Source organism: Somniosus microcephalus, unplaced genomic scaffold, assembly GCF_052327205.1.
Source record: "Somniosus microcephalus isolate GS21.2 unplaced genomic scaffold, FLI_Smic_1.0 unresolved_chr2, whole genome shotgun sequence".
In the NCBI taxonomy this organism is placed as follows: Eukaryota; Metazoa; Chordata; class Chondrichthyes; order Squaliformes; family Somniosidae; genus Somniosus; species Somniosus microcephalus.
Genome location: NW_028225180.1, coordinates 36,586,321 through 36,613,573, shown reverse-complemented (window position 1 = coordinate 36,613,573; position 27,253 = coordinate 36,586,321). Strand labels below are relative to the sequence as shown.

The window sequence follows — 27,253 nt, the reverse complement described above, 5'->3', positions numbered from 1 at the left end:
TTGTTGTCTTCACTGATAAAAGCAACGCTCGAATAGGGCCTTGAATCCTGGACACTCACATTAAAAGTCTGATGTTTTATTGACTGAACTATCCGGGGTCATACAGCAAGTATCTTATGCAGATCTTTGCCCTGCCGCTAAAGTAGCAGTTAGCTCGCGATTTTTACTTTCACTCACGCAGCCTCACAAAACACAAAACATAAAAGAGCGTGGTGGCGGTAAGGGTATTTATGAAGTGTGGGTGTGTGAGCGAAATGCGCTGTGCAGCCGGGATCAGTACAGGAGGATGTCAACGATGTAATGTTGCATCTCGGCCAGTGAATGTCGCTGTGTTAGCTTACATGCATGAGCCCGCATAGCTCAGTCGGTAGATCATCAGACTTTTAATCTGAGGGTCCAGGGTTCAAGTCCCTGTTCGGGCGCTGCTTTTATCAGTAAAGACAACACCTAAACTTACACTTAAAAGCAGTGACATTAGAAAATACCCCATCAAAAGAATCAGACATTTGCTTGCAAAATTTTAAAATATATTAAGTAAACACTAGAATATGTAATATATTTCAAAATTCAGATGTGACAAATATGCAACACAAATCAAAAAGTTTTATTGAAACATCAGGGATGACCAGCTTGAAATGCTCGTGTTTCATGGGGCTGCATGAACGTTGCAACTGATCATCTCGAAACTATCGCTCCATGTACCTTAAAGCACCGCCACTGTGACTAATCATTAAAATGCGTTAATCAGATCAGCATGAACGGTTTCTTTTTCACGGGGTTGTCTGAAAGACGAAATTGAGAATTTTTAATGAAAAGCAGCACCCAAACAAAGACCTGAACCCTGAGATTAATAGTCTGATGTTTCACCGACTGAACTATCTGGGCTCACGCTCTTTTCACAACACAGCGACATCCAGTGGCTGATATTGAACATTACATCGTTCACATTCTGCATTTCATTCTGCTGTCATCCCGTCTGGCGGGGACCGACAACAATGGCTTTGGTCTTCCCTATATTTAATTGGAGAAAATGTCTCCTCATTCAGTACTGGACTAGCAGTCTGACAATTTAGAAACCGTGGAGGGTGTTGAGAGAGGTGGTGGTGAGGTGGAGCTGGGTGTTATCCGCATACATGTGGAGACTGACACTGTGTTTTCAGATGATGTTGCTGAGGGCTGGCATGTGGATGAGAAATAAGAAGGGGCCAAGGATAGATCCTTGTGGGACACCAGAGGTGTTGATGCAGGAGCCGAAAGAAAAGCAGTTGCAGATGATTCTCTGTTTAATTTTGAATTAATCCAATAATAGCGCATCAGACTTTTATTCTGAGGGCTCAGGTCTTTGTTCAGGGATTCGGCATTGATAATGCTGTTGAATATGAAGAGGTGGTGGTTAGAGGCTCTTTTGTTGCAGATAGTCATTGCCGGGCACTTGTGTGGCGCAAATGTTACTTGTCACTTATCAGCCCCAGCCTGAATGTCGTCCAAGTCTTGCTGCATGTGGGCACGGGCTGCTTCATTATCTGAGGAGTTGTGAATGGAACTGAACACTGTGCAGTCATCAGCGAACATCCCCAGTACTGAACTTATGTTGGAGGGAAGATGGTTGGACCTAGGACACTGCCCGGAGGAACTCCTGCAGCGATGTCCTGTGGCTCAGATGATTGGCCTCCAACAACCACAACCATCTTCCATTGTGCTGGGTGTGACTCCAACCAGTGGAGAGTTTTCCCTCCGATTCCCATTGACTTCAATTTTAATCGGGCTCCTTGATGCCACACACCTGGTCAAATGCTGCCTTGATGTCAAGGGCAGTCACTCTCACCTCACCTCTGGAATTCAGCTCCTTTGTCCATGGTTGGACCAAGGCTGTAATGAGGTCTGGAGCCGAGTGGTCCTGGCGGAACCCAAACTGAGCATCAGTGAGCAAGTTATTGGTGAGTAAGTGCCACTTGATAGCACTGTCGATGACAACTTCCATCATTTTGCTGATGACTGAGAGTAGACTGCTGGGGCAGTAATTGGCTGGATTGGATTTCTCCTGCTTTTTGTGGACAGGACATACCTGGGCAGCTTTCTGCATTGTCGGGTAGATGCCAGTGTTGTAGCTGCACTGAAACAGCTTGGCTAGAGGTGCGCCTAGTTCTGGAGCACAAGACATCAGCAGAACAGCCGGGATGTTGTTAGAGTCCATAGCCTTTGTTGTATCCAGTGCGCTCAGCCCTTTCTTAATATCACGTGGAGTGAATCAAATTGGCTGAAGACTGGCTTCTGTGATGGTAGGAACCTCAGGAGGTGGCCGAGATGAATCATTTCACTCGGCACTTCTGGTTGAAGATAGTTGCAAATGCTTCAACCTTATCTTTTGCACAGCGTGCTGGCCTCCACCATCATTGATGATGGGAATGTTCATGGAGTCTCCTCCTCCCGTTAGTTATTTAAAGATCTACCACCATTGATGACTGGATGGTCACAGGACTGCAGTGCTTTGATCTGATCGGTTGGTTGTGGGATCGCTTAGCACAGGGTTGTTTTGATGATTTGTATGCATGGTCCCCCGTCCGTGTTTATTCTTGCTCACCCAGTAACCAGTGCATGTATTTGAAAGGATTTTTTGATGGGTCTGCTACTTACAGGTTATGCACATCTTCGCACTGAATCTAAAGTTGCAGTTAACTGACGATTGTCAGTGTCTACTTTCACTCCCGTTGCCCCATAGGCAGAGAGTGGGCGTGTGATAGAAATGCGCTGTACAGATGGGATTATGCAGAAGGAAATGCAGAATATGAAAAGACTTGCCAAAATCCATATACACTACATCAAACGCGCTACCCCTATCGAACCTCCTTGTTGCCTCCTCAAAAAATTCAATCAAAGTTAATCAGACACGATCTTCCCTTGGCAAATCAATGCTGACTGTCGCTGATTACTCCTTGTCTTTCTACATGACGATTTATCCTGGCCTTCAGAATTTTTTCCAATAATTTTCACAGCACCAGGATTAGCCTGACTGGTCTGTAATTACTCGGTCTATCCCTTTTTCCTTTTATAAACAACGGAAACACATTAGCAGTCCTCCAAGATGTGGATTGTATTTAAGTAGCAGGCACATTCAGAAATTCTTTCAAATGTGTGTGCTGGAACTGGGGGTAAATATACTTTAAAGCTTTGCAAGCAAATCTGTTTTTCTGACATAGTATTTTATAAAGTCTCTGCTTTCAAGTGTAAATTTTGTGTTGTCTTCATTGACACCTGAATTATGAAATATATTACATTTTCCATTAATAATTTATATAAGTATTTATTAATATATTTTAAAACTTTGCAACCAAACGTCTGATTCTTTAAATAGGGTATTTTCTAATATCACCGGTTTCAAGTGTAAATTTACTTGTTGTCTTCACTGATAAAAGCAACGCTCGAATAGGGCCTTGAATCCTGGACACTCACATTAAAAGTCTGATGTTTTATTGACTGAACTATCCGGGGTCATACAGCAAGTATCTTATGCAGATCTTTGCCCTGCCGCTAAAGTAGCAGTTAGCTCGCGATTTTTACTTTCACTCACGCAGCCTCACAAAACACAAAACATAAAAGAGCGTGGTGGCGGTAAGGGTATTTATGAAGTGTGGGTGTGTGAGCGAAATGCGCTGTGCAGCCGGGATCAGTACAGGAGGATGTCAACGATGTAATGTTGCATCTCGGCCAGTGAATGTCGCTGTGTTAGCTTACATGCATGAGCCCGGATAGCTCAGTCGGTAGAGCATCAGACTTTTAATCTGAGGGTCCAGGGTTCAAGTCCCTGTTCGGCGCTGCTTTTATCAGTAAAGACAACACCTAAACTTACACTTAAAAGCAGTGACATTAGAAAATACCCCATCTAAAAGAATCAGACATTTGCTTGCAAAATTTTAAAATATATTAAGTAAACACTAGAATATGTAATATATTTCAAAATTCAGATGTGACAAATATGCAACACAAATCAAAAAGTTTTATTGAAACATCAGGGATGACCAGCTTGAAATGCTCGTGTTTCATGGGGCTGCATGAACGTTGCAACTGATCATCTCGAAACTATCGCTCCATGTACCTTAAAGCACCGCCACTGTGACTAATCATTAAAATGCGTTAATCAGATCAGCATGAACGGTTTCTTTTTCACGGGGTTGTCTGAAAGACGAAATTGAGAATTTTTAATGAAAAGCAGCACCCAAACAAAGACCTGAACCCTGAGATTAAAAGTCTGATGTTTCACCGACTGAACTATCTGGGCTCACGCTCTTTTCACAACACAGCGACATCCAGTGGCTGATATTGAACATTACATCGTTCACATTCTGCATTTCATTCTGCTGTCATCCCGTCTGGCGGGGACCGACAACAATGGCTTTGGTCTTCCCTATATTTAATTGGAGAAAATGTCTCCTCATTTAGTACTGGACTAGCAGTCTGACAATTTAGAAACCGTGGAGGGTGTTGAGAGAGGTGGTGGTGAGGTGGAGCTGGGTGTTATCCGCATACATGTGGAGACTGACACTGTGTTTTCAGATGATGTTGCTGAGGGCTGGCATGTGGATGAGAAATAAGAAGGGGCCAAGGATAGATCCTTGTGGGACACCAGAGGTGTTGATGCAGGAGCCGAAAGAAAAGCAGTTGCAGATGATTCTCTGTTTAATTTTGAATTAATCCAATAATAGCGCATCAGACTTTTATTCTGAGGGCTCAGGTCTTTGTTCAGGGATTCGGCATTGATAATGCTGTTGAATATGAAGAGGTGGTGGTTAGAGGCTCTTTTGTTGCAGATAGTCATTGCCGGGCACTTGTGTGGCGCAAATGTTACTTGTCACTTATCAGCCCCAGCCTGAATGTCGTCCAAGTCTTGCTGCATGTGGGCACGGGCTGCTTCATTATCTGAGGAGTTGTGAATGGAACTGAACACTGTGCAGACATCAGCGAACATCCCCAGTACTGAACTTATGTTGGAGGGAAGATGGTTGGACCTAGGACACTGCCCGGAGGAACTCCTGCAGCGATGTCCTGTGGCTCAGATGATTGGCCTCCAACAACCACAACCATCTTCCATTGTGCTGGGTGTGACTCCAACCAGTGGAGAGTTTTCCCTCCGATTCCCATTGACTTCAATTTTAATCGGGCTCCTTGATGCCACACACCTGGTCAAATGCTGCCTTGATGTCAAGGGCAGTCACTCTCACCTCACCTCTGGAATTCAGCTCCTTTGTCCATGGTTGGACCAAGGCTGTAATGAGGTCTGGAGCCGAGTGGTCCTGGCGGAACCCAAACTGAGCATCAGTGAGCAAGTTATTGGTGAGTAAGTGCCACTTGATAGCACTGTCGATGACAACTTCCATCATTTTGCTGATGACTGAGAGTAGACTGCTGGGGCAGTAATTGGCTGGATTGGATTTCTCCTGCTTTTTGTGGACAGGACATACCTGGGCAGCTTTCTGCATTGTCGGGTAGATGCCAGTGTTGTAGCTGCACTGAAACAGCTTGGCTAGAGGTGCGCCTAGTTCTGGAGCACAAGACATCAGCAGAACAGCCGGGATGTTGTTAGAGTCCATAGCCTTTGTTGTATCCAGTGCGCTCAGCCCTTTCTTAATATCACGTGGAGTGAATCAAATTGGCTGAAGACTGGCTTCTGTGATGGTAGGAACCTCAGGAGGTGGCCGAGATGAATCATTTCACTCGGCACTTCTGGTTGAAGATAGTTGCAAATGCTTCAACCTTATCTTTTGCACAGCGTGCTGGCCTCCACCATCATTGATGATGGGAATGTTCATGGAGTCTCCTCCTCCCGTTAGTTATTTAAAGATCTACCACCATTGATGACTGGATGGTCACAGGACTGCAGTGCTTTGATCTGATCGGTTGGTTGTGGGATCGCTTAGCACAGGGTTGTTTTGATGATTTGTATGCATGGTCCCCCGTCCGTGTTTATTCTTGCTCACCCAGTAACCAGTGCATGTATTTGAAAGGATTTTTTGATGGGTCTGCTACTTACAGGTTATGCACATCTTCGCACTGAATCTAAAGTTGCAGTTAACTGACGATTGTCAGTGTCTACTTTCACTCCCGTTGCCCCATAGGCAGAGAGTGGGCGTGTGATAGAAATGCGCTGTACAGATGGGATTATGCAGAAGGAAATGCAGAATATGAAAAGACTTGCCAAAATCCATATACACTACATCAAACGCGCTACCCCTATCGAACCTCCTTGTTGCCTCCTCAAAAAATTCAATCAAAGTTAATCAGACACGATCTTCCCTTGGCAAATCAATGCTGACTGTCGCTGATTACTCCTTGTCTTTCTACATGACGATTTATCCTGGCCTTCAGAATTTTTTCCAATAATTTTCACAGCACCAGGATTAGCCTGACTGGTCTGTAATTACTCGGTCTATCCCTTTTTCCTTTTATAAACAACGGAAACACATTAGCAGTCCTCCAAGATGTGGATTGTATTTAAGTAGCAGGCACATTCAGAAATTCTTTCAAATGTGTGTGCTGGAACTGGGGGTAAATATACTTTAAAGCTTTGCAAGCAAATCTGTTTTTCTGACATAGTATTTTATAAAGTCTCTGCTTTCAAGTGTAAATTTTGTGTTGTCTTCATTGACACCTGAATTATGAAATATATTACATTTTCCATTAATAATTTATATAAGTATTTATTAATATATTTTAAAACTTTGCAACCAAACGTCTGATTCTTTAAATAGGGTATTTTCTAATATCACCGGTTTCAAGTGTAAATTTACTTGTTGTCTTCACTGATAAAAGCAACGCTCGAATAGGGCCTTGAATCCTGGACACTCACATTAAAAGTCTGATGTTTTATTGACTGAACTATCCGGGGTCATACAGCAAGTATCTTATGCAGATCTTTGCCCTGCCGCTAAAGTAGCAGTTAGCTCGCGATTTTTACTTTCACTCACGCAGCCTCACAAAACACAAAACATAAAAGAGCGTGGTGGCGGTAAGGGTATTTATGAAGTGTGGGTGTGTGAGCGAAATGCGCTGTGCAGCCGGGATCAGTACAGGAGGATGTCAACGATGTAATGTTGCATCTCGGCCAGTGAATGTCGCTGTGTTAGCTTACATGCATGAGCCCGGATAGCTCAGTCGGTAGAGCATCAGACTTTTAATCTGAGGGTCCAGGGTTCAAGTCCCTGTTCGGGCGCTGCTTTTATCAGTAAAGACAACACCTAAACTTACACTTAAAAGCAGTGACATTAGAAAATACCACATCAAAAGAATCAGACATTTGCTTGCAAAATTTTAAAATATATTAAGTAAACACTAGAATATGTAATATATTTCAAAATTCAGATGTGACAAATATGCAACACAAATCAAAAAGTTTTATTGAAACATCAGGGATGACCAGCTTGAAATGCTCGTGTTTCATGGGGCTGCATGAACGTTGCAACTGATCATCTCGAAACTATCGCTCCATGTACCTTAAAGCACGGCCACTGTGACTAATCATTAAAATGCGTTAATCAGATCAGCATGAACGGTTTCTTTTTCACGGGGTTGCCTGAAAGACGAAATTGAGAATTTTTAATGAAAAGCAGCACCCAAACAAAGACCTGAACCCTGAGATTAAAAGTCTGATGTTTCACCGACTGAACTATCTGGGCTCACGCTCTTTTCACAACACAGCGACATCCAGTGGCTGATATTGAACATTACATCGTTCACATTCTGCATTTCATTCTGCTGTCATCCCGTCTGGCGGGGACCGACAACAATGGCTTTGGTCTTCCCTATATTTAATTGGAGAAAATGTCTCCTCATTCAGTACTGGACTAGCAGTCTGACAATTTAGAAACCGTGGAGGGTGTTGAGAGAGGTGGTGGTGAGGTGGAGCTGGGTGTTATCCGCATACATGTGGAGACTGACACTGTGTTTTCAGATGATGTTGCTGAGGGCTGGCATGTGGATGAGAAATAAGAAGGGGCCAAGGATAGATCCTTGTGGGACACCAGAGGTGTTGATGCAGGAGCCGAAAGAAAAGCAGTTGCAGATGATTCTCTGTTTAATTTTGAATTAATCCAATAATAGCGCATCAGACTTTTATTCTGAGGGCTCAGGTCTTTGTTCAGGGATTCGGCATTGATAATGCTGTTGAATATGAAGAGGTGGTGGTTAGAGGCTCTTTTGTTGCAGATAGTCATTGCCGGGCACTTGTGTGGCGCAAATGTTACTTGTCACTTATCAGCCCCAGCCTGAATGTCGTCCAAGTCTTGCTGCATGTGGGCACGGGCTGCTTCATTATCTGAGGAGTTGTGAATGGAACTGAACACTGTGCAGTCATCAGCGAACATCCCCAGTTCTGAACTTATGTTGGAGGGAAGATGGTTGGACCTAGGACACTGCCCGGAGGAACTCCTGCAGCGATGTCCTGTGGCTCAGATGATTGGCCTCCAACAACCACCTTCCATTGTGCTGGGTGTGACTCCAACCAGTGGAGAGTTTTCCCTCCGATTCCCATTGACTTCAATTTTACTCGGGCTCCTTGATGCCACACACCTGGTCAAATGCTGCCTTGATGTCAAGGGCAGTCACTCTCACCTCACCTCTGGAATTCAGCTCCTTTGTCCATGGTTGGACCAAGGCTGTAATGAGGTCTGGAGCCGAGTGGTCCTGGCGGAACCCAAACTGAGCATCAGTGAGCAAGTTATTGGTGAGTAAGTGCCACTTGATAGCACTGTCGATGACAACTTCCATCATTTTGCTGATGACTGAGAGTAGACTGCTGGGGCAGTAATTGGCTGGATTGGATTTCTCCTGCTTTTTGTGGACAGGACATACCTGGGCAGCTTTCTGCATTGTCGGGTAGATGCCAGTGTTGTAGCTGCACTGAAACAGCTTGGCTAGAGGTGCGCCTAGTTCTGGAGCACAAGACATCAGCAGAACAGCCGGGATGTTGTTAGAGTCCATAGCCTTTGTTGTATCCAGTGCGCTCAGCCCTTTCTTAATATCACGTGGAGTGAATCAAATTGGCTGAAGACTGGCTTCTGTGATGGTAGGAACCTCAGGAGGTGGCCGAGATGAATAATTTCACTCGGCACTTCTGGTTGAAGATAGTTGCAAATGCTTCAACCTTATCTTTTGCACAGCGTGCTGGCCTCCACCATCATTGATGATGGGAATGTTCATGGAGTCTCCTCCTCCCGTTAGTTATTTAAAGATCTACCACCATTGATGACTGGATGGTCACAGGACTGCAGTGCTTTGATCTGATCGGTTGGTTGTGGGATCGCTTAGCACAGGGTTGTTTTGATGATTTGTATGCATGGTCCCCCGTCCGTGTTTATTCTTGCTCACCCAGTAACCAGTGCATGTATTTGAAAGGATTTTTTGATGGGTCTGCTACTTACAGGTTATGCACATCTTCGCACTGAATCTAAAGTTGCAGTTAACTGACGATTGTCAGTGTCTACTTTCACTCCCGTAGCCCCATAGGCAGAGAGTGGGCGTGTGATAGAAATGCGCTGTACAGATGGGATTATGCAGAAGGAAATGCAGAATATGAAAAGACTTGCCAAAATCCATATACACTACATCAAACGCGCTACCCCTATCGAACCTCCTTGTTGCCTCCTCAAAAAATTCAATCAAAGTTAATCAGACACGATCTTCCCTTGGCAAATCAATGCTGACTGTCGCTGATTACTCCTTGTCTTTCTACATGACGATTTATCCTGGCCTTCAGAATTTTTTCCAATAATTTTCACAGCACCAGGATTAGCCTGACTGGTCTGTAATTACTCGGTCTATCCCTTTTTCCTTTTATAAACAACGGAAACACATTAGCAGTCCTCCAAGATGTGGATTGTATTTAAGTAGCAGGCACATTCAGAAATTCTTTCAAATGTGTGTGCTGGAACTGGGGGTAAATATACTTTAAAGCTTTGCAAGCAAATCTGTTTTTCTGACATAGTATTTTATAAAGTCTCTGCTTTCAAGTGTAAATTTTGTGTTGTCTTCATTGACACCTGAATTATGAAATATATTACATTTTCCATTAATAATTTATATAAGTATTTATTAATATATTTTAAAACTTTGCAACCAAACGTCTGATTCTTTAAATAGGGTATTTTCTAATATCACCGGTTTCAAGTGTAAATTTACTTGTTGTCTTCACTGATAAAAGCAACGCTCGAATAGGGCCTTGAATCCTGGACACTCACATTAAAAGTCTGATGTTTTATTGACTGAACTATCCGGGGTCATACAGCAAGTATCTTATGCAGATCTTTGCCCTGCCGCTAAAGTAGCAGTTAGCTCGCGATTTTTACTTTCACTCGCGCAGCCTCACAAAACACAAAACATAAAAGAGCGTGGTGGCGGTAAGGGTATTTATGAAGTGTGGGTGTGTGAGCGAAATGCGCTGTGCAGCCGGGATCAGTACAGGAGGATGTCAACGATGTAATGTTGCATCTCGGCCAGTGAATGTCGCTGTGTTAGCTTACATGCATGAGCCCGGATAGCTCAGTCGGTAGAGCATCAGACTTTTAATCTGAGGGTCCAGGGTTCAAGTCCCTGGTTCGGGCGCTGCTTTTATCAGTAAAGACAACACCTAAACTTACACTTAAAAGCAGTGACATTAGAAAATACCCCATCAAAAGAATCAGACATTTGCTTGCAAAATTTTAAAATATATTAAGTAAACACTAGAATATGTAATATATTTCAAAATTCAGATGTGACAAATATGCAACACAAATCAAAAAGTTTTATTGAAACATCAGGGATGACCAGCTTGAAATGCTCGTGTTTCATGGGGCTGCATGAACGTTGCAACTGATCATCTCGAAACTATCGCTCCATGTACCTTAAAGCACGGCCACTGTGACTAATCATTAAAATGCGTTAATCAGATCAGCATGAACGGTTTCTTTTTCACGGGGTTGCCTGAAAGACGAAATTGAGAATTTTTAATGAAAAGCAGCACCCAAACAAAGACCTGAACCCTGAGATTAAAAGTCTGATGTTTCACCGACTGAACTATCTGGGCTCACGCTCTTTTCATAACACAGCGACATCCAGTGGCTGATATTGAACATTACATCGTTCACATTCTGCATTTCATTCTGCTGTCATCCCGTCTGGCGGGGACCGACAACAATGGCTTTGGTCTTCCCTATATTTAATTGGAGAAAATGTCTCCTCATTCACTACTGGACTAGCAGTCTGACAATTTAGAAACCGTGGAGGGTGTTGAGAGAGGTGGTGGTGAGGTGGAGCTGGGTGTTATCAGCATACATGTGGAGACTGACACTGTGTTTTCAGATGATGTTGCTGAGGGCTGGCATGTGGATGAGAAATAAGAAGGGGCCAAGGATAGATCCTTGTGGGACACCAGAGGTGTTGATGCAGGAGCCGAAAGAAAAGCAGTTGCAGATGATTCTCTGTTTAATTTTGAATTAATCCAATAATAGCGCATCAGACTTTTATTCTGAGGGCTCAGGTCTTTGTTCAGGGATTCGGCATTGATAATGCTGTTGAATATGAAGAGGTGGTGGTTAGAGGCTCTTTTGTTGCAGATAGTCATTGCCGGGCACTTGTGTGGCGCAAATATTACTTGTCACTTATCAGCCCCAGCCTGAATGTCGTCCAAGTCTTGCTGCATGTGGGCACGGGCTGCTTCATTATCTGAGGAGTTGTGAATGGAACTGAACACTGTGCAGTCATCAGCGAACATCCCCAGTTCTGAACTTATGTTGGAGGGAAGATGGTTGGGCCTAGGACACTGCCCGGAGGAACTCCTGCAGCGATGTCCTGTGGCTCAGATGATTGGCCTCCAACAACCACAACCATCTTCCATTGTGCTGGGTGTGACTCCAACCAGTGGAGAGTTTTCCCTCCGATTCCCATTGACTTCAATTTTACTCGGGCTCCTTGATGCCACACACCTGGTCAAATGCTGCCTTGATGTCAAGAGCAGTCACTCTCACCTCACCTCTGGAATTCAGCTCCTTTGTCCATGGTTGGACCAAGGCTGTAATGAGGTCTGGAGCCGAGTGGTCCTGGCGGAACCCAAACTGAGCATCAGTGAGCAAGTTATTGGTGAGTAAGTGCCACTTGATAGCACTGTCGATGACAACTTCCATCATTTTGCTGATGACTGAGAGTAGACTGCTGGGGCAGTAATTGGCTGGATTGGATTTCTCCTGCTTTTTGTGGACAGGACATACCTGGGCAGCTTTCTGCATTGTCGGGTAGATGCCAGTGTTGTAGCTGCACTGAAACAGCTTGGCTAGAGGTGCGCCTAGTTCTGGAGCACAAGACATCAGCAGAACAGCCGGGATGTTGTTAGAGTCCATAGCCTTTGTTGTATCCAGTGCGCTCAGCCCTTTCTTAATATCACGTGGAGTGAATCAAATTGGCTGAAGACTGGCTTCTGTGATGGTAGGAACCTCAGGAGGTGGCCGAGATGAATCATTTCACTCGGCACTTCTGGTTGAAGATAGTTGCAAATGCTTCAACCTTATCTTTTGCACAGCGTGCTGGCCTCCACCATCATTGATGATGGGAATGTTCATGGAGTCTCCTCCTCCCGTTAGTTATTTAAAGATCTACCACCATTGATGACTGGATGGTCACAGGACTGCAGTGCTTTGATCTGATCGGTTGGTTGTGGGATCGCTTAGCACAGGGTTGTTTTGATGATTTGTATGCATGGTCCCCCGTCCGTGTTTATTCTTGCTCACCCAGTAACCAGTGCATGTATTTGAAAGGATTTTTTGATGGGTCTGCTACTTACAGGTTATGCACATCTTCGCACTGAATCTAAAGTTGCAGTTAACTGACGATTGTCAGTGTCTACTTTCACTCCCGTAGCCCCATAGGCAGAGAGTGGGCGTGTGATAGAAATGCGCTGTACAGATGGGATTATGCAGAAGGAAATGCAGAATATGAAAAGACTTGCCAAAATCCATATACACTACATCAAACGCGCTACCCCTATCGAACCTCCTTGTTGCCTCCTCAAAAAATTCAATCAAAGTTAATCAGACACGATCTTCCCTTGGCAAATCAATGCTGACTGTCGCTGATTACTCCTTGTCTTTCTACATGACGATTTATCCTGGCCTTCAGAATTTTTTCCAATAATTTTCACAGCACCAGGATTAGCCTGACTGGTCTGTAATTACTCGGTCTATCCCTTTTTCCTTTTATAAACAACGGAAACACATTAGCAGTCCTCCAAGATGTGGATTGTATTTAAGTAGCAGGCACATTCAGAAATTCTTTCAAATGTGTGTGCTGGAACTGGGGGTAAATATACTTTAAAGCTTTGCAAGCAAATCTGTTTTTCTGACATAGTATTTTATAAAGTCTCTGCTTTCAAGTGTAAATTTTGTGTTGTCTTCATTGACACCTGAATTATGAAATATATTACATTTTCCATTAATAATTTATATAAGTATTTATTAATATATTTTAAAACTTTGCAACCAAACGTCTGATTCTTTAAATAGGGTATTTTCTAATATCACCGGTTTCAAGTGTAAATTTACTTGTTGTCTTCACTGATAAAAGCAACGCTCGAATAGGGCCTTGAATCCTGGACACTCACATTAAAAGTCTGATGTTTTATTGACTGAACTATCCGGGGTCATACAGCAAGTATCTTATGCAGATCTTTGCCCTGCCGCTAAAGTAGCAGTTAGCTCGCGATTTTTACTTTCACTCACGCAGCCTCACAAAACACAAAACATAAAAGAGCGTGGTGGCGGTAAGGGTATTTATGAAGTGTGGGTGTGTGAGCGAAATGCGCTGTGCAGCCGGGATCAGTACAGGAGGATGTCAACGATGTAATGTTGCATCTCGGCCAGTGAATGTCGCTGTGTTAGCTTACATGCATGAGCCCGGATAGCTCAGTCGGTAGAGCATCAGACTTTTAATCTGAGGGTCCAGGGTTCAAGTCCCTGTTCGGGCGCTGCTTTTATCAGTAAAGACAACACCTAAACTTACACTTAAAAGCAGTGACATTAGAAAATACCCCATCAAAAGAATCAGACATTTGCTTGCAAAATTTTAAAGTATATTAAGTAAACACTAGAATATGTAATATATTTCAAAATTCAGATGTGACAAATATGCAACACAAATCAAAAAGTTTTATTGAAACATCAGGGATGACCAGCTTGAAATGCTCGTGTTTCATGGGGCTGCATGAACGTTGCAACTGATCATCTCGAAACTATCGCTCCATGTACCTTAAAGCACGGCCACTGTGACTAATCATTAAAATGCGTTAATCAGATCAGCATGAACGGTTTCTTTTTCACGGGGTTGCCTGAAAGACGAAATTGAGAATTTTTAATGAAAAGCAGCACCCAAACAAAGACCTGAACCCTGAGATTAAAAGTCTGATGTTTCACCGACTGAACTATCTGGGCTCACGCTCTTTTCACAACACAGCGACATCCAGTGGCTGATATTGAACATTACATCGTTCACATTCTGCATTTCATTCTGCTGTCATCCCGTCTGGCGGGGACCGACAACAATGGCTTTGGTCTTCCCTATATTTAATTGGAGAAAATGTCTCCTCATTCAGTACTGGACTAGCAGTCTGACAATTTAGAAACCGTGGAGGGTGTTGAGAGAGGTGGTGGTGAGGTGGAGCTGGGTGTTATCCGCATACATGTGGAGACTGACACTGTGTTTTCAGATGATGTTGCTGAGGGCTGGCATGTGGATGAGAAATAAGAAGGGGCCAAGGATAGATCCTTGTGGGACACCAGAGGTGTTGATGCAGGAGCCGAAAGAAATGCAGATGATTCTCTGTTTAATTTTGAATTAATCCAATAATAGCGCATCAGACTTTTATTCTGAGGGCTCAGGTCTTTGTTCAGGGATTCGGCATTGATAATGCTGTTGAATATGAAGAGGTGGTGGTTAGAGGCTCTTTTGTTGCAGATAGTCATTGCCGGGCACTTGTGTGGCGCAAATGTTACTTGTCACTTATCAGCCCCAGCCTGAATGTCGTCCAAGTCTTGCTGCATGTGGGCACGGGCTGCTTCATTATCTGAGGAGTTGTGAATGGAACTGAACACTGTGCAGTCATCAGCGAACATCCCCAGTTCTGAACTTATGTTGGAGGGAAGATGGTTGGACCTAGGACACTGCCCGGAGGAACTCCTGCAGCGATGTCCTGTGGCTCAGATGATTGGCCTCCAACAACCACCTTCCATTGTGCTGGGTGTGACTCCAACCAGTGGAGAGTTTTCCCTCCGATTTCCATTGACTTCAATTTTACTCGGGCTCCTTGATGCCACACACCTGGTCAAATGCTGCCTTGATGTCAAGGGCAGTCACTCTCACCTCACCTCTGGAATTCAGCTCCTTTGTCCATGGTTGGACCAAGGCTGTAATGAGGTCTGGAGCCGAGTGGTCCTGGCGGAACCCAAACTGAGCATCAGTGAGCAAGTTATTGGTGAGTAAGTGCCACTTGATAGCACTGTCGATGACAACTTCCATCATTTTGCTGATGACTGAGAGTAGACTGCTGGGGCAGTAATTGGCTGGATTGGATTTCTCCTGCTTTTTGTGGACAGGACATACCTGGGCAGCTTTCTGCATTGTCGGGTAGATGCCAGTGTTGTAGCTGCACTGAAACAGCTTGGCTAGAGGTGCGCCTAGTTCTGGAGCACAAGACATCAGCAGAACAGCCGGGATGTTGTTAGAGTCCATAGCCTTTGTTGTATCCAGTGCGCTCAGCCCTTTCTTAATATCACGTGGAGTGAATCAAATTGGCTGAAGACTGGCTTCTGTGATGGTAGGAACCTCAGGAGGTGGCCGAGATGAATCATTTCACTCGGCACTTCTGGTTGAAGATAGTTGCAAATGCTTCAACCTTATCTTTTGCACAGCGTGCTGGCCTCCACCATCATTGATGATGGGAATGTTCATGGAGTCTCCTCCTCCCGTTAGTTATTTAAAGATCTACCACCATTGATGACTGGATGGTCACAGGACTGCAGTGCTTTGATCTGATCGGTTGGTTGTGGGATCGCTTAGCACAGGGTTGTTTTGATGATTTGTATGCATGGTCCCCCGTCCGTGTTTATTCTTGCTCACCCAGTAACCAGTGCATGTATTTGAAAGGATTTTTTGATGGGTCTGCTACTTACAGGTTATGCACATCTTCGCACTGAATCTAAAGTTGCAGTTAACTGACGATTGTCAGTGTCTACTTTCACTCCCGTAGCCCCATAGGCAGAGAGTGGGCGTGTGATAGAAATGCGCTGTACAGATGGGATTATGCAGAAGGAAATGCAGAATATGAAAAGACTTGCCAAAATCCATATACACTACATCAAACGCGCTACCCCTATCGAACCTCCTTGTTGCCTCCTCAAAAAATTCAATCAAAGTTAATCAGACACGATCTTCCCTTGGCAAATCAATGCTGACTGTCGCTGATTACTCCTTGTCTTTCTACATGACGATTTATCCTGGCCTTCAGAATTTTTTCCAATAATTTTCACAGCACCAGGATTAGCCTGACTGGTCTGTAATTACTCGGTCTATCCCTTTTTCCTTTTATAAACAACGGAAACACATTAGCAGTCCTCCAAGATGTGGATTGTATTTAAGTAGCAGGCACATTCAGAAATTCTTTCAAATGTGTGTGCTGGAACTGGGGGTAAATATACTTTAAAGCTTTGCAAGCAAATCTGTTTTTCTGACATAGTATTTTATAAAGTCTCTGCTTTCAAGTGTAAATTTTGTGTTGTCTTCATTGACACCTGAATTATGAAATATATTACATTTTCCATTAATAATTTATATAAGTATTTATTAATATATTTTAAAACTTTGCAACCAAACGTCTGATTCTTTAAATAGGGTATTTTCTAATATCACCGGTTTCAAGTGTAAATTTACTTGTTGTCTTCACTGATAAAAGCAACGCTCGAATAGGGCCTTGAATCCTGGACACTCACATTAAAAGTCTGATGTTTTATTGACTGAACTATCCGGGGTCATACAGCAAGTATCTTATGCAGATCTTTGCCCTGCCGCTAAAGTAGCAGTTAGCTCGCGATTTTTACTTTCACTCACGCAGCCTCACAAAACACAAAACATAAAAGAGCGTGGTGGCGGTAAGGGTATTTATGAAGTGTGGGTGTGTGAGCGAAATGCGCTGTGCAGCCGGGATCAGTACAGGAGGATGTCAACGATGTAATGTTGCATCTCGGCCAGTGAATGTCGCTGTGTTAGCTTACATGCATGAGCCCGGATAGCTCAGTCGGTAGAGCATCAGACTTTTAATCTGAGGGTCCAGGGTTCAAGTCCCTGTTCGGGCGCTGCTTTTATCAGTAAAGACAACACCTAAACTTACACTTAAAAGCAGTGACATTAGAAAATACCCCATCAAAAGAATCAGACATTTGCTTGCAAAATTTTAAAGTATATTAAGTAAACACTAGAATATGTAATATATTTCAAAATTCAGATGTGACAAATATGCAACACAAATCAAAAAGTTTTATTGAAACATCAGGGATGACCAGCTTGAAATGCTCGTGTTTCATGGGGCTGCATGAACGTTGCAACTGATCATCTCGAAACTATCGCTCCATGTACCTTAAAGCACGGCCACTGTGACTAATCATTAAAATGCGTTAATCAGATCAGCATGAACGGTTTCTTTTTCACGGGGTTGCCTGAAAGACGAAATTGAGAATTTTTAATGAAAAGCAGCACCCAAACAAAGACCTGAACCCTGAGATTAAAAGTCTGATGTTTCACCGACTAAACTATCTGGGCTCACGCTCTTTTCACAACACAGCGACATCCAGTGGCTGATATTGAACATTACATCGTTCACATTCTGCATTTCATTCTGCTGTCATCCCGTCTGGCGGGGACCGACAACAATGGCTTTGGTCTTCCCTATATTTAATTGGAGAAAATGTCTCCTCATTCAGTACTGGACTAGCAGTCTGACAATTTAGAAACCGTGGAGGGTGTTGAGAGAGGTGGTGGTGAGGTGGAGCTGGGTGTTATCCGCATACATGTGGAGACTGACACTGTGTTTTCAGATGATGTTGCTGAGGGCTGGCATGTGGATGAGAAATAAGAAGGGGCCAAGGATAGATCCTTGTGGGACACCAGAGGTGTTGATGCAGGAGCCGAAAGAAATGCAGATGATTCTCTGTTTAATTTTGAATTAATCCAATAATAGCGCATCAGACTTTTATTCTGAGGGCTCAGGTCTTTGTTCAGGGATTCGGCATTGATAATGCTGTTGAATATGAAGAGGTGGTGGTTAGAGGCTCTTTTGTTGCAGATAGTCATTGCCGGGCACTTGTGTGGCGCAAATGTTACTTGTCACTTATCAGCCCCAGCCTGAATGTCGTCCAAGTCTTGCTGCATGTGGGCACGGGCTGCTTCATTATCTGAGGAGTTGTGAATGGAACTGAACACTGTGCAGTCATCAGCGAACATCCCCAGTTCTGAACTTATGTTGGAGGGAAGATGGTTGGACCTAGGACACTGCCCGGAGGAACTCCTGCAGCGATGTCCTGTGGCTCAGATGATTGGCCTCCAACAACCACCTTCCATTGTGCTGGGTGTGACTCCAACCAGTGGAGAGTTTTCCCTCCGATTTCCATTGACTTCAATTTTACTCGGGCTCCTTGATGCCACACACCTGGTCAAATGCTGCCTTGATGTCAAGGGCAGTCACTCTCACCTCACCTCTGGAATTCAGCTCCTTTGTCCATGGTTGGACCAAGGCTGTAATGAGGTCTGGAGCCGAGTGGTCCTGGCGGAACCCAAACTGAGCATCAGTGAGCAAGTTATTGGTGAGTAAGTGCCACTTGATAGCACTGTCGATGACAACTTCCATCATTTTGCTGATGACTGAGAGTAGACTGCTGGGGCAGTAATTGGCTGGATTGGATTTCTCCTGCTTTTTGTGGACAGGACATACCTGGGCAGCTTTCTGCATTGTCGGGTAGATGCCAGTGTTGTAGCTGCACTGAAACAGCTTGGCTAGAGGTGCGCCTAGTTCTGGAGCACAAGACATCAGCAGAACAGCCGGGATGTTGTTAGAGTCCATAGCCTTTGTTGTATCCAGTGCGCTCAGCCCTTTCTTAATATCACGTGGAGTGAATCAAATTGGCTGAAGACTGGCTTCTGTGATGGTAGGAACCTCAGGAGGTGGCCGAGATGAATCATTTCACTCGGCACTTCTGGTTGAAGATAGTTGCAAATGCTTCAACCTTATCTTTTGCACAGCGTGCTGGCCTCCACCATCATTGATGATGGGAATGTTCATGGAGTCTCCTCCTCCCGTTAGTTATTTAAAGATCTACCACCATTGATGACTGGATGGTCACAGGACTGCAGTGCTTTGATCTGATCGGTTGGTTGTGGGATCGCTTAGCACAGGGTTGTTTTGATGATTTGTATGCATGGTCCCCCGTCCGTGTTTATTCTTGCTCACCCAGTAACCAGTGCATGTATTTGAAAGGATTTTTTGATGGGTCTGCTACTTACAGGTTATGCACATCTTCGCACTGAATCTAAAGTTGCAGTTAACTGACGATTGTCAGTGTCTACTTTCACTCCCGTAGCCCCATAGGCAGAGAGTGGGCGTGTGATAGAAATGCGCTGTACAGATGGGATTATGCAGAAGGAAATGCAGAATATGAAAAGACTTGCCAAAATCCATATACACTACATCAAACGCGCTACCCCTATCGAACCTCCTTGTTGCCTCCTCAAAAAATTCAATCAAAGTTAATCAGACACGATCTTCCCTTGGCAAATCAATGCTGACTGTCGCTGATTACTCCTTGTCTTTCTACATGACGATTTATCCTGGCCTTCAGAATTTTTTCCAATAATTTTCACAGCACCAGGATTAGCCTGACTGGTCTGTAATTACTCGGTCTATCCCTTTTTCCTTTTATAAACAACGGAAACACATTAGCAGTCCTCCAAGATGTGGATTGTATTTAAGTAGCAGGCACATTCAGAAATTCTTTCAAATGTGTGTGCTGGAACTGGGGGTAAATATACTTTAAAGCTTTGCAAGCAAATCTGTTTTTCTGACATAGTATTTTATAAAGTCTCTGCTTTCAAGTGTAAATTTTGTGTTGTCTTCATTGACACCTGAATTATGAAATATATTACATTTTCCATTAATAATTTATATAAGTATTTATTAATATATTTTAAAACTTTGCAACCAAACGTCTGATTCTTTAAATAGGGTATTTTCTAATATCACCGGTTTCAAGTGTAAATTTACTTGTTGTCTTCACTGATAAAAGCAACGCTCGAATAGGGCCTTGAATCCTGGACACTCACATTAAAAGTCTGATGTTTTATTGACTGAACTATCCGGGGTCATACAGCAAGTATCTTATGCAGATCTTTGCCCTGCCGCTAAAGTAGCAGTTAGCTCGCGATTTTTACTTTCACTCGCGCAGCCTCACAAAACACAAAACATAAAAGAGCGTGGTGGCGGTAAGGGTATTTATGAAGTGTGGGTGTGTGAGCGAAATGCGCTTTGCAGCCGGGATCAGTACAGGAGGATGTCAACGATGTAATGTTGCATCTCGGCCAGTGAATGTCGCTGTGTTAGCTTACATGCATGAGCCCGGATAGCTCAGTCGGTAGAGCATCAGACTTTTAATCTGAGGGTCCAGGGTTCAAGTCCCTGGTTCGGGCGCTGCTTTTATCAGTAAAGACAACACCTAAACTTACACTTAAAAGCAGTGACATTAGAAAATACCCCATCAAAAGAATCAGACATTTGCTTGCAAAATTTTAAAATATATTAAGTAAACACTAGAATATGTAATATATTTCAAAATTCAGATGTGACAAATATGCAACACAAATCAAAAAGTTTTATTGAAACATCAGGGATGACCAGCTTGAAATGCTCGTGTTTCATGGGGCTGCATGAACGTTGCAACTGATCATCTCGAAACTATCGCTCCATGTACCTTAAAGCACGGCCACTGTGACTAATCATTAAAATGCGTTAATCAGATCAGCATGAACGGTTTCTTTTTCACGGGGTTGCCTGAAAGACGAAATTGAGAATTTTTAATGAAAAGCAGCACCCAAACAAAGACCTGAACCCTGAGATTAAAAGTCTGATGTTTCACCGACTGAACTATCTGGGCTCACGCTCTTTTCATAACACAGCGACATCCAGTGGCTGATATTGAACATTACATCGTTCACATTCTGCATTTCATTCTGCTGTCATCCCGTCTGGCGGGGACCGACAACAATGGCTTTGGTCTTCCCTATATTTAATTGGAGAAAATGTCTCCTCATTCACTACTGGACTAGCAGTCTGACAATTTAGAAACCGTGGAGGGTGTTGAGAGAGGTGGTGGTGAGGTGGAGCTGGGTGTTATCCGCATACATGTGGAGACTGACACTGTGTTTTCAGATGATGTTGCTGAGGGCTGGCATGTGGATGAGAAATAAGAAGGGGCCAAGGATAGATCCTTGTGGGACACCAGAGGTGTTGATGCAGGAGCCGAAAGAAAAGCAGTTGCAGATGATTCTCTGTTTAATTTTGAATTAATCCAATAATAGCGCATCAGACTTTTATTCTGAGGGCTCAGGTCTTTGTTCAGGGATTCGGCATTGATAATGCTGTTGAATATGAAGAGGTGGTGGTTAGAGGCTCTTTTGTTGCAGATAGTCATTGCCGGGCACTTGTGTGGCGCAAATATTACTTGTCACTTATCAGCCCCAGCCTGAATGTCGTCCAAGTCTTGCTGCATGTGGGCACGGGCTGCTTCATTATCTGAGGAGTTGTGAATGGAACTGAACACTGTGCAGTCATCAGCGAACATCCCCAGTTCTGAACTTATGTTGGAGGGAAGATGGTTGGGCCTAGGACACTGCCCGGAGGAACTCCTGCAGCGATGTCCTGTGGCTCAGATGATTGGCCTCCAACAACCACAACCATCTTCCATTGTGCTGGGTGTGACTCCAACCAGTGGAGAGTTTTCCCTCCGATTCCCATTGACTTCAATTTTACTCGGGCTCCTTGATGCCACACACCTGGTCAAATGCTGCCTTGATGTCAAGGGCAGTCACTCTCACCTCACCTCTGGAATTCAGCTCCTTTGTCCATGGTTGGACCAAGGCTGTAATGAGGTCTGGAGCCGAGTGGTCCTGGCGGAACCCAAACTGAGCATCAGTGAGCAAGTTATTGGTGAGTAAGTGCCACTTGATAGCACTGTCGATGACAACTTCCATCATTTTGCTGATGACTGAGAGTAGACTGCTGGGGCAGTAATTGGCTGGATTGGATTTCTCCTGCTTTTTGTGGACAGGACATACCTGGGCAGCTTTCTGCATTGTCGGGTAGATGCCAGTGTTGTAGCTGCACTGAAACAGCTTGGCTAGAGGTGCGCCTAGTTCTGGAGCACAAGACATCAGCAGAACAGCCGGGATGTTGTTAGAGTCCATAGCCTTTGTTGTATCCAGTGCGCTCAGCCCTTTCTTAATATCACGTGGAGTGAATCAAATTGGCTGAAGACTGGCTTCTGTGATGGTAGGAACCTCAGGAGGTGGCCGAGATGAATCATTTCACTCGGCACTTCTGGTTGAAGATAGTTGCAAATGCTTCAACCTTATCTTTTGCACAGCGTGCTGGCCTCCACCATCATTGATGATGGGAATGTTCATGGAGTCTCCTCCTCCCGTTAGTTATTTAAAGATCTACCACCATTGATGACTGGATGGTCACAGGACTGCAGTGCTTTGATCTGATCGGTTGGTTGTGGGATCGCTTAGCACAGGGTTGTTTTGATGATTTGTATGCATGGTCCCCCGTCCGTGTTTATTCTTGCTCACCCAGTAACCAGTGCATGTATTTGAAAGGATTTTTTGATGGGTCTGCTACTTACAGGTTATGCACATCTTCGCACTGAATCTAAAGTTGCAGTTAACTGACGATTGTCAGTGTCTACTTTCACTCCCGTAGCCCCATAGGCAGAGAGTGGGCGTGTGATAGAAATGCGCTGTACAGATGGGATTATGCAGAAGGAAATGCAGAATATGAAAAGACTTGCCAAAATCCATATACACTACATCAAACGCGCTACCCCTATCGAACCTCCTTGTTGCCTCCTCAAAAAATTCAATCAAAGTTAATCAGACACGATCTTCCCTTGGCAAATCAATGCTGACTGTCGCTGATTACTCCTTGTCTTTCTACATGACGATTTATCCTGGCCTTCAGAATTTTTTCCAATAATTTTCACAGCACCAGGATTAGCCTGACTGGTCTGTAATTACTCGGTCTATCCCTTTTTCCTTTTATAAACAACGGAAACACATTAGCAGTCCTCCAAGATGTGGATTGTATTTAAGTAGCAGGCTCATTCAGAAATTCTTTCAAATGTGTGTGCTGGAACTGGGGGTAAATATACTTTAAAGCTTTGCAAGCAAATCTGTTTTTCTGACATAGTATATTATAAAGTCTCTGCTTTCAAGTGTAAATTTTGTGTTGTCTTCATTGACACCTGAATTATGAAATATATTACATTTTCCATTAATAATTTATATAAGTATTTATTAATATATTTTAAAACTTTGCAACCAAACGTCTGATTCTTTAAATAGGGTATTTTCTAATATCACCGGTTTCAAGTGTAAATTTACTTGTTGTCTTCACTGATAAAAGCAACGCTCGAATAGGGCCTTGAATCCTGGACACTCACATTAAAAGTCTGATGTTTTATTGACTGAACTATCCGGGGTCATACAGCAAGTATCTTATGCAGATCTTTGCCCTGCCGCTAAAGTAGCAGTTAGCTCGCGATTTTTACTTTCACTCGCGCAGCCTCACAAAACACAAAACATAAAAGAGCGTGGTGGCGGTAAGGGTATTTATGAAGTGTGGGTGTGTGAGCGAAATGCGCTGTGCAGCCGGGATCAGTACAGGAGGATGTCAACGATGTAATGTTGCATCTCGGCCAGTGAATGTCGCTGTGTTAGCTTACATGCATGAGCCCGGATAGCTCAGTCGGTAGAGCATCAGACTTTTAATCTGAGGGTCCAGGGTTCAAGTCCCTGGTTCGGGCGCTGCTTTTATCAGTAAAGACAACACCTAAACTTACACTTAAAAGCAGTGACATTAGAAAATACCCCATCAAAAGAATCAGACATTTGCTTGCAAAATTTTAAAATATATTAAGTAAACACTAGAATATGTAATATATTTCAAAATTCAGATGTGACAAATATGCAACACAAATCAAAAAGTTTTATTGAAACATCAGGGATGACCAGCTTGAAATGCTCGTGTTTCATGGGGCTGCATGAACGTTGCAACTGATCATCTCGAAACTATCGCTCCATGTACCTTAAAGCACCGCCACTGTGACTAATCATTAAAATGCGTTAATCAGATCAGCATGAACGGTTTCTTTTTCACGGGGTTGCCTGAAAGACGAAATTGAGAATTTTTAATGAAAAGCAGCACCCAAACAAAGACCTGAACCCTGAGATTAAAAGTCTGATGTTTCACCGACTGAACTATCTGGGCTCACGCTCTTTTCATAACACAGCGACATCCAGTGGCTGATATTGAACATTACATCGTTCACATTCTGCATTTCATTCTGCTGTCATCCCGTCTGGCGGGGACCGACAACAATGGCTTTGGTCTTCCCTATATTTAATTGGAGAAAATGTCTCCTCATTCAGTACTGGACTAGCAGTCTGACAATTTAGAAACCGTGGAGGGTGTTGAGAGAGGTGGTGGTGAGGTGGAGCTGGGTGTTATCCGCATACATGTGGAGACTGACACTGTGTTTTCAGATGATGTTGCTGAGGGCTGGCATGTGGATGAGAAATAAGAAGGGGCCAAGGATAGATCCTTGTGGGACACCAGAGGTGTTGATGCAGGAGCCGAAAGAAAAGCAGTTGCAGATGATTCTCTGTTTAATTTTGAATTAATCCAATAATAGCGCATCAGACTTTTATTCTGAGGGCTCAGGTCTTTGTTCAGGGATTCGGCATTGATAATGCTGTTGAATATGAAGAGGTGGTGGTTAGAGGCTCTTTTGTTGCAGATAGTCATTGCCGGGCACTTGTGTGGCGCAAATGTTACTTGTCACTTATCAGCCCCAGCCTGAATGTCGTCCAAGTCTTGCTGCATGTGGGCACGGGCTGCTTCATTATCTGAGGAGTTGTGAATGGAACTGAACACTGTGCAGTCATCAGCGAACATCCCCAGTTCTGAACTTATGTTGGAGGGAAGATGGTTGGACCTAGGACACTGCCCGGAGGAACTCCTGCAGCGATGTCCTGTGGCTCAGATGATTGGCCTCCAACAACCACAACCATCTTCCATTGTGCTGGGTGTGACTCCAACCAGTGGAGAGTTTTCCCTCCGATTCCCATTGACTTCAATTTTACTCGGGCTCCTTGATGCCACACACCTGGTCAAATGCTGCCTTGATGTCAAGGGCAGTCACTCTCACCTCACCTCTGGAATTCAGCTCCTTTGTCCATGGTTGGACCAAGGCTGTAATGAGGTCTGGAGCCGAGTGGTCCTGGCGGAACCCAAACTGAGCATCAGTGAGCAAGTTATTGGTGAGTAAGTGCCACTTGATAGCACTGTCGATGACAACTTCCATCATTTTGCTGATGACTGAGAGTAGACTGCTGGGGCAGTAATTGGCTGGATTGGATTTCTCCTGCTTTTTGTGGACAGGACATACCTGGGCAGCTTTCTGCATTGTCGGGTAGATGCCAGTGTTGTAGCTGCACTGAAACAGCTTGGCTAGAGGTGCGCCTAGTTCTGGAGCACAAGACATCAGCAGAACAGCCGGGATGTTGTTAGAGTCCATAGCCTTTGTTGTATCCAGTGCGCTCAGCCCTTTCTTAATATCACGTGGAGTGAATCAAATTGGCTGAAGACTGGCTTCTGTGATGGTAGGAACCTCAGGAGGTGGCCGAGATGAATCATTTCACTCGGCACTTCTGGTTGAAGATAGTTGCAAATGCTTCAACCTTATCTTTTGCACAGCGTGCTGGCCTCCACCATCATTGATGATGGGAATGTTCATGGAGTCTCCTCCTCCCGTTAGTTATTTAAAGATCTACCACCATTGATGACTGGATGGTCACAGGACTGCAGTGCTTTGATCTGATCGGTTGGTTGTGGGATCGCTTAGCACAGGGTTGTTTTGATGATTTGTATGCATGGTCCCCCGTCCGTGTTTATTCTTGCTCACCCAGTAACCAGTGCATGTATTTGAAAGGATTTTTTGATGGGTCTGCTACTTACAGGTTATGCACATCTTCGCACTGAATCTAAAGTTGCAGTTAACTGACGATTGTCAGTGTCTACTTTCACTCCCGTAGCCCCATAGGCAGAGAGTGGGCGTGTGATAGAAATGCGCTGTACAGATGGGATTATGCAGAAGGAAATGCAGAATATGAAAAGACTTGCCAAAATCCATATACACTACATCAAACGCGCTACCCCTATCGAACCTCCTTGTTGCCTCCTCAAAAAATTCAATCAAAGTTAATCAGACACGATCTTCCCTTGGCAAATCAATGCTGACTGTCGCTGATTACTCCTTGTCTTTCTACATGACGATTTATCCTGGCCTTCAGAATTTTTTCCAATAATTTTCACAGCACCAGGATTAGCCTGACTGGTCTGTAATTACTCGGTCTATCCCTTTTTCCTTTTTTAAACAACGGAAACACATTAGCAGTCCTCCAAGATGTGGATTGTATTTAAGTAGCAGGCACATTCAGAAATTCTTTCAAATGTGTGTGCTGGAACTGGGGGTAAATATACTTTAAAGCTTTGCAAGCAAATCTGTTTTTCTGACATAGTATTTTATAAAGTCTCTGCTTTCAAGTGTAAATTTTGTGTTGTCTTCATTGACACCTGAATTATGAAATATATTACATTTTCCATTAATAATTTATATAAGTATTTATTAATATATTTTAAAACTTTGCAACCAAACGTCTGATTCTTTAAATAGGGTATTTTCTAATATCACCGGTTTCAAGTGTAAATTTACTTGTTGTCTTCACTGATAAAAGCAACGCTCGAATAGGGCCTTGAATCCTGGACACTCACATTAAAAGTCTGATGTTTTATTGACTGAACTATCCGGGGTCATACAGCAAGTATCTTATGCAGATCTTTGCCCTGCCGCTAAAGTAGCAGTTA

At 43.7% G+C, this 27,253-nt stretch overlaps 8 non-coding genes across 8 annotated transcripts; all 8 read left to right on the top strand.

Moving 5' to 3' along the window:
• The first annotated feature begins 349 nt into the window (after positions 1-349).
• trnak-uuu (transfer RNA lysine (anticodon UUU)) lies at positions 350-422 on the top strand. The gene has a single exon. It is a non-coding gene; the product is annotated as a tRNA-Lys (tRNA).
• Positions 423-3,740: 3,318 nt separating this feature from the next.
• On the top strand, positions 3,741-3,814 carry trnak-uuu (transfer RNA lysine (anticodon UUU)). The gene has a single exon. It is a non-coding gene; the product is annotated as a tRNA-Lys (tRNA).
• A 3,317-nt stretch (positions 3,815-7,131) lies between these two features.
• Positions 7,132-7,204, top strand: trnak-uuu (transfer RNA lysine (anticodon UUU)). Its single transcript has one exon. It is a non-coding gene; the product is annotated as a tRNA-Lys (tRNA).
• A 3,312-nt stretch (positions 7,205-10,516) lies between these two features.
• Positions 10,517-10,590, top strand: trnak-uuu (transfer RNA lysine (anticodon UUU)). Its single transcript has one exon. It is a non-coding gene; the product is annotated as a tRNA-Lys (tRNA).
• A 3,318-nt stretch (positions 10,591-13,908) lies between these two features.
• trnak-uuu (transfer RNA lysine (anticodon UUU)) lies at positions 13,909-13,981 on the top strand. The gene has a single exon. It is a non-coding gene; the product is annotated as a tRNA-Lys (tRNA).
• A 3,306-nt stretch (positions 13,982-17,287) lies between these two features.
• Positions 17,288-17,360, top strand: trnak-uuu (transfer RNA lysine (anticodon UUU)). The gene has a single exon. It is a non-coding gene; the product is annotated as a tRNA-Lys (tRNA).
• Positions 17,361-20,666: 3,306 nt separating this feature from the next.
• trnak-uuu (transfer RNA lysine (anticodon UUU)) lies at positions 20,667-20,740 on the top strand. The gene has a single exon. It is a non-coding gene; the product is annotated as a tRNA-Lys (tRNA).
• A 3,318-nt stretch (positions 20,741-24,058) lies between these two features.
• On the top strand, positions 24,059-24,132 carry trnak-uuu (transfer RNA lysine (anticodon UUU)). Its single transcript has one exon. It is a non-coding gene; the product is annotated as a tRNA-Lys (tRNA).
• Positions 24,133-27,253: the final 3,121 nt, after the last annotated feature.